Source organism: Pinus tabuliformis, chromosome 2_1 (genome assembly GCF_031772625.1).
Source record: "Pinus tabuliformis cultivar Carrire ecotype Pingquan chromosome 2_1, CPIR1, whole genome shotgun sequence".
Classification (NCBI taxonomy): domain Eukaryota; kingdom Viridiplantae; phylum Streptophyta; class Pinopsida; order Pinales; family Pinaceae; genus Pinus; species Pinus tabuliformis.
In genome coordinates this window covers 255,737,916-255,745,546 of record NC_142299.1, presented here as the reverse complement: position 1 = coordinate 255,745,546, position 7,631 = coordinate 255,737,916, and the positions used below count along the sequence as shown (strand labels likewise).

The window sequence follows — 7,631 nt, the reverse complement described above, 5'->3', positions numbered from 1 at the left end:
GAGACCCCTCTTTGGAGCTAAAGGAAATCCAAAAGTTCATAGAAAAGAGAGGGAACAAGTTGAACACATCCTTTCATATGGTCGCTTATGTGATTAATCTAAAGTGGCATGTGGAAAGGAATGGTAAAGTTCCACCAATAGATGATCATATGGCGAAACAAGGGTTCATTGATGCCATTCAAAAAATGTATACACGAGAAATTAACCATGATTCAAGAACAATTTATTGACTTTGCAATGCTTAATGGCAATAATTTTTATAACATTATGAGCAAGATTTGTTGGGTATGGCACAAGGATGTCCTAATGGATGTTGGATGATGTTTGGGGAAAATGATGCAAAAGTCCATTCTCTAGCCATATGTTTGCTATCTCAAATTGCTAGTTCCTCAATTGAAGAAATGAATTTGTTCACATAGTTTTAAACACTCTATTAAGGGAATAAACTTACCTCTAAGAGAGTAGAAAAACTAGTTTATGTGCATAGCAATCTTCACTTAAGAAAGTACCAGAGTATTTATAGGGACAATCAACATGGTGGTATGTAGATCTCGAGGATGCTTCCCAAATGATGATGAGGTGGATGGTCCATCTCCCTATGTAGAAATGGTAAATGTACTAGTAGAGACATTGAATTAGTCGCGGGCAGGGGCGATGATGAGAGAGAAGTGAGGCTCATGCATTTTTAAATGAGCTTAATGTAGAAGATCTAAATTGAGTAGCTTCAACCTTCATGCTAATATGGGCATTAAATTTGAGACTCCCCTTTTTTCTTATTTTGGGGCATTTCACCATTTGACAACCGCACTTTGGGTATTTTACAAGTTTGGACTATCATTCATGCTTTTCCTAAATTTGGATATCTAATCTGTGAAATTATTCATAAACTTTTCTTAATACCATATTATAGAATTATATCATTGTAATTTATAATTTGATAATTTGCATATGTTTGTTCTAAATTTAAATTAAAAAAATTATCTGATATTTAAATTTCGAAATGATTCACATAGAATAGAATGTCGTAAGTTTGTAACTTGTAATTTTTTTGTTATTTTAAAATTTGAATTTTGAAGTTACAATTGTTTTGCTTTGCAGGGTTTTGTAACTTCTGCCCAATTTTAGAACTTTTAAATTACATTTTTTTGAGGTTAAACATTTAGCATTTACTATGAATAGACAAAATGTTCAGGGCCAAACTGCAGAAAATGAAAAAAAAATTGTCAACGTTCATGACACTACTTGAGAATGGACTGGATCTTTCCAAAAAAATGAATTTGCAAAATTTATTGCCCCCATTTTAAGAAAATTGCCAAGTCATTGGGTGACCATCAATGTCGCATTGTATCATCCATTTGTTCACATAAACAAAAGTTGAAATTGCTTAGGCTTACAAAGCTCACAACTTTAGAATCTAATTAGTGGTACTTTTACTTATATTTTGAGTTAATTTTAGACTATATCATAAGACTTTAAACTTCAATTGTTTAATGTTTTGGTCCTTCAAAATGCATGTTTAGTTTTGAGTCTTGAGAACGGACAATTTGTCAAATTACAATGATGGTTAAACAATATTAATAGTTTATTTTGTATTTGGTTTCATATTTTAACTTGATTTCATAACTAGATTAATTTCAATCAATATTCATTGTTCATGTTGATCAATTTGTCATATTACAATGACTGTTAAATGATATTAATAGTTTATTTGTATTTGGTTTCATAATTTCAACTTGATTTCATAACTAGATCTAATTTCTATCAATATTCATTGTTCATGTTGATTAAATAGCTTATTTAAATTTCACAATTTGCCGATTGAATATTTGGTTTTGTTATTATCAATATCAATTTCAGATTTCTTATATATGAAGTGTTTATTTCAATGTTCTCTCATATATATATATATATATATCGCCAACTTGCCTGCCCTTGAAATTTTGGGGGTGCACTCTAGTGGCAGCCCCCTCTCTCCAATCCCTCCAATGATGATATTAAGAGCCCCTCTCTCTCCCCAATGATGATTACACAATATTAATACCCTATTTTATGTTTGGTTTCATAATTTCAGCTTATTTTTATAACTAGATCTAATCTCTATCAATGTCCATTGTTCAATATTGATTAATGGCTTAATTGAGTTTCAAGTTATTTGAATTTGACAATTTGCTAATTGGGTATATTTATTAATTATTAATATGAATTTCAAATTTCTTAACTAGTTCGGTGTTTATTTCAATTTTGCATACCTATCATTCATGTTTATGCATGTGATGAATTTTAAATTTTTAAACTCGCAATTGCACCAGAGGTTGCAAAGAAAACGCTGTAAGGTATAATTTGAGAATCATGACATATAAAAAAATCATTGAAAATAGAAATTAGTAAACAAAATGTCATTCAAAAACTACATCTAATTTGTAACAAAAAAATTAGCATCGATGGTTTGCTGAAATAGGAAAATTATAGCCCTGTAGAGGTTTGGTCTTGTGCCAGCGAACAATCTGTTAAGTCATCCGTGCCGCTGTGCAGGTCACGGAATCGAGTCTCGTCTTACCTGAGGGCCATTCTTGCAGGCTGGGCAGCTCCTCCTAGAGGTTATAGTGGCAGCCGTGGGATTCAACCCCGTGTAACGTGAGTACGATACCGCTGCCGTTGCCGATTCCGCTAGTCAACGCCCAAAAAAAAAATTAATAAGCACTTTAACCCAAAAACCATACTAGCTCACCAGCCTATATCACATATGTACCTATACATTTACCAGTGGGGTCAAGCTAGTAGTGTTACAAGGAAGAAGCTGAATAAAACATTACTTATCAAAAATCTTCTGATTTCAACAGTGGTAGCACTTCAAAGTAGCTTTGACAAGGTAGGGTGATGATGAGGCAAGTAGCTCCATGTGAAAGCCTACAGAAGAAATGGCTGCACCAAAGCTTGACATAACCTTACCTTTTAGATAAGGTAAGGGCATTCAAGACCTTACCTCAGCCTAACAAAGGAAAGGAATACCCTTGCCTTCTTACTTGGGTTAATCGATAACCTTTCTTACATGGAGCCAACTGTCATCCAGAAGATGTTGTTTGAAGACTGGACAGACAAAGCTATACATGGAGCCAACTATCATCCAGAAGATGTTTAAACTTTAAACATAATTATCCTTGACATGTTCAAAGACTTGACAGCCAAAGCTATAAAAGCCTATGAAAATGATAAATGCATAGCACCAATGAATTTATGGTATTCACGTGAAATTTTTTGTATTAAGAAATTAGGAAAGCATGTGGTTACTCAAATAATAATTGAAATTCGAAGGACAAGAAAAAGAACAAGAAATAAATAATCAATAACTAGATGACAAATTATGACAATAATCTGTTACAATGTATTCAACCTACAGGACATAAGCTGTTACAATGTATTCAACCTACAGGACATGATGACAACTTCAAAATTGTTGACCTTAGGCCATCCAGGTTTCAAGTACAGCCACATTCAGCAGTCCGACAAAGACGCAAATGACATAAATATAAACGTCTGGTCATATTACATTATTATGGCCATCAATGGAATATCTCTTTTGTACCATGTATTTAACCTGGTACAGAGAACAGAAGCCACTTATGTTGAATCTGAAACAGGCATTTCTTACTCTAGTCAGGCAGAGCAGTCCCACGTTCTAGATTATTCTTTATCTCAACATTGTACTTTCCAAAAGCCTTTCAATTTTCTTATTGAAATGCTCATTCCGATCATTGATTGAATCAACATCTTTCTCTTCATGAATCTGCGCCGTCTACTGAATGCTTTCCTCTTTTGATCTGTGTCTTCAAGTTCCTGCACCATTTTGTCTATGTTCTCTTCTGGAAGCTTTGGTGCCTGAAAAACAGATTTTGTCAAGAATATTAGGAAATCCAAAAGAAATACTAAATTAAAAGCATAAACTATCAATTCTTCAAATACGACAACCCTCTATCCAAAGAGTTTAAATTTTATACATGCAAAAATAATTTCCTCATCTTAAAATCCAACTAAAACATGTATAACCTTACCTTTCCATATTGCAGACTTGAACCATCGCGATATAATTCTGGATCAGTTTCTTTCATCTTTGTATATTCATCCGCATTCAAAGGGATGTTTTTGGTGAGCTTCTTGTAGGCATTATATAGGGACTTCTAGTTGAACACTGAATTGTACAATTAGAAAGCCAGTAAGACATCAATTCCAAGACAGAGTCTTGAAGCAATTACAGCAGTCAATGATAAACTGAAAGACGTATATGTGTGATTTACATATCTATATTAAGACTCTTTACAGTATCTTTTTAAAGGTTACGAATAGTATATCATCACTTTAATTAAGCCGTTTGTAAACAGAAATTAGAACAAGTTTTCCCGAGTTCCTACCATCCCATCCAAATGGAGCAGGCTTCTTGTCCCATTTCTTGTATTTGTTTCAGTTGCCTCTTGAGTATCTAACATATAAGCTTTTGAAATATCCAGCCCATTTGCATCCAACAGTTTCCCTAGACTTTTCTTCTTGTCTTCAATCCATTTCTGTTTTGACATGCCTCGTGACTCCTGTGGAGCCTCGTCTCTTTTTTTCAGCTAGAATCTGTCTGATTAGTTTTTATTGCTTCATTATGCAGATAAGAAGTATATATCACACTTAAAATATTTCTGTTTGAACTTTGAAACCAATGGAAAAAATAATGTTTCACCTCCTGTCTCGGGAAGGATTCAAAACTACCATAGATTGGGAGGAAAATCGTACTCTTCTAAGTCTCAACTCAAACAGCTTCTTTTGCCTTCCAGTTAGTTTTGTATTGTCTCCTCCAGAGGCATCCTCATTAATCAGCCCATCTTCTAGATCATTGGCATGGGCAACAGCATCCTCAGGATTTTCTGAGTCCTGTGCTTGTGGTTAATCTTGGCGCAAGCCCTCTGGATCAAGATCATTATCAGCCTTCCTCTTTATTCCTTTACCAACGTCTGTAAGTTCCTCGTCTTTCTTAGAAGAGATTGCACATAGTAGCAACAATAATACATTATGACTCAGCACAAAGATAAATGCTTCAGATACATTATAAGGAATCTATTACATAAAGAGTCTACTCAAGGCTATACAAGAAATTCCATAAAGATAATTACTGCACGCTAAACCAAGATCTGGAATTAGCCCTTTAAACCAAGTTCTCTTTGAACAAAAGGTATGATGCAAGAGGATATCTTTCATTCCTAGGGTTAGCAAAAAATTAAAGGCAAAGAGCCACAGTGTGTGAAAGAATTTAGTTAAGTGATTTGTAGAGGACAATGATCTATCTGTGTGCGAGCATTAAGCAAGACATGATTTGTCTAAAAACCTTTTTTAACTACTTAATTTTCTGCTCGTTTTTGTGTTGCTTGCCCTTCATTATAGTCCCTCTAAAAGGACTACTCATTGGCAACACTGGCATGGGCATTAGATCAAAGGAGAACGGAGAACAGCCAACAAGGAGACTATATAGCAGGTTTTGGAAACCCAAATGAGAGTATTGTCAATAGAGACATCCAGATGTATATGCAAGATTAAATTTGGAAGGTATGCAACCAAACTTCAATCCTGCGTGAACACATTTCAATGCCCAAAGTGCTGAACAGGATAAAAGATAAGCACCAATCCAAATAATACACAAATTAGGCAAGGCCTTGTATCTAGGAGGACTACGGCCTTCTGTGGGATTTCATGTTAAGAAGAAAAGGATAAATCAGTGGAAGCAAAAAAGCAGCTGCACGATACCCATAGAATTAATGTGTTAAAAAAAAATTATTTCTTCCCCTTTCATCCTTTGTTCATCATCCTTTGCTATAGTTGGCAGAGACCCATTAATTCTAATGATTTTAACATGGATTTTTGTGGAGAGACATAACAAAAGTTGTTCCCATGCTCCAGACGAAATTTCCCCATTTCATCATTGCTCTTCAAACCATAATTCGGCCAGAAACCCATTAACTCTGGTAATTCTGCAGATCGGCTTTTGTTGACCTAGGGTTTCAAGCAGGTTATTGCATATAGAAACTTGGATATCTTGAAACAGAAAAGCCATCCATTCACGTTTTGTCTACTATTCTCTTTCATAGCGTTTGAATACAAATAAGAAACATATTTTACAGAACAAAGAAAGTAGCTACATTACCTGTTTCTTCCTTTTCTCGGCTTTCCTTGGCTTCGGCGATTTTCAAAAACATTACTCCACGTATTCATGATAAGGATTTGAAGCCTTATACACTCTGGATGACTCGCATACCCCAACTAACCCTACTCACTTAAATTACAGAAATGCCCCAATAGCGCGATATAAGTTTTGTAACTGAAATTACAATTTCTAGATCGTACTAATTTGCTCGTGTAATCTTAAAAGCCATTGATACCTTTTCCAAAAGACACACTCCAACACTAATATTTTCTCTTCAGGCAGAGCCAGCCGCGAAAACTTGTAATGTTCAAAGAAAATTACAGATCACTCCACCCCTTTGAGAATATATTCTTAATGAGACTGCTCCAGAATATCAAATCACTGCTGGAGACATATATTTAGAAGAAGCTTCAGTTTCAGGCTGAAAAACTCGGATACCAGTGCCATGGCCACAAACCTATGGCTCTTATACCACTGTTGGATTGAGAGCCAAAGTGAAAGACCACAGTCGGTGTAAATTTGACACGATCTTCGCTTAGTTCCATGGCCGCAAACCTATGGCTGACATAATTGTACATGAAATAACATTTAGTTATAAAGTACATTACACTCAAAATTTTGATTCAGAACGGATCTGGTTACTGCATCACCATAAATTTCTGAAAGAGTGCAATACCTGATTCAAACCAGGATGCTCAAAAATTTGCTTAAATAAAACAAAAAACCTCGGTATGGGATTGCGAGAGCAGCCTTTAGGACTCATTCAAATTTCGATCGTTCATTATCTGCTCAACGAGGCGCTGCAAGAGGTCTTCATTTCTCTACTCAACCAGGCGCTGGCAGAGGTCTCGAGTTGGACTCGAGACTGCTACCCAGGTTCTGCTGCTGGATTCAACTGAAATTTTTTTAATCACTGCAAGCAACCCCGCAAGCTTTTCAAACGGACACGGAGGTCATCGGGAATGAATTGCAACTGATTGAATTGTAACTAACTGATCTTGGTTTTCAATCTGATGGCATAACCATTTTAATAGTCTAACATCAAAACAATGACTCAGAATAGCACAGGTGGCATGGGAGGGGAGTTAATTTCAGAGGGGAGCACCTTACAGCATGTATATGTATATGTATATGTATATGTATATGTATATGTATATATATATATATAATTTTCATCTCCAACCTGCCATCCCTGAAAATTTTGGGGATGCATTCTTGCTGTACCATGAATCTATCCCCACACAAAGCAGTGCAACATAGGATTTCTTGTTTCAATAAAATACACTATATATCATGTGTTTGATTCAAAACAACGACGAACTAGCAGCTGGACTAAACCAACAAATTCTCAGGAAACAGAGCATGCTATAAATCTTAGCAGGCAATCACATTCTTATCATTTAACTATGAAAGAAGGAATATTACAGCAGCAGCTGATATGACACACACCTGCCCA

At 35.3% G+C, this 7,631-nt stretch overlaps 1 pseudogene across 1 annotated transcript; it reads right to left on the bottom strand.

Moving 5' to 3' along the window:
• Positions 1 to 3,351: 3,351 nt before the first annotated feature.
• Positions 3,352 to 5,048, bottom strand: LOC149199681 (pre-mRNA-splicing factor SYF2-like; annotated as a pseudogene). Its single transcript, XR_016253659.1, has 4 exons — positions 4,986 to 5,048; positions 4,407 to 4,607; positions 4,050 to 4,186; positions 3,352 to 3,876 (listed from the first exon to the last, which is right to left on the bottom strand). The product of XR_016253659.1 is annotated as a pre-mRNA-splicing factor SYF2-like (transcript).
• Between the last annotated feature and the right edge of the window lie 2,583 nt (positions 5,049 to 7,631).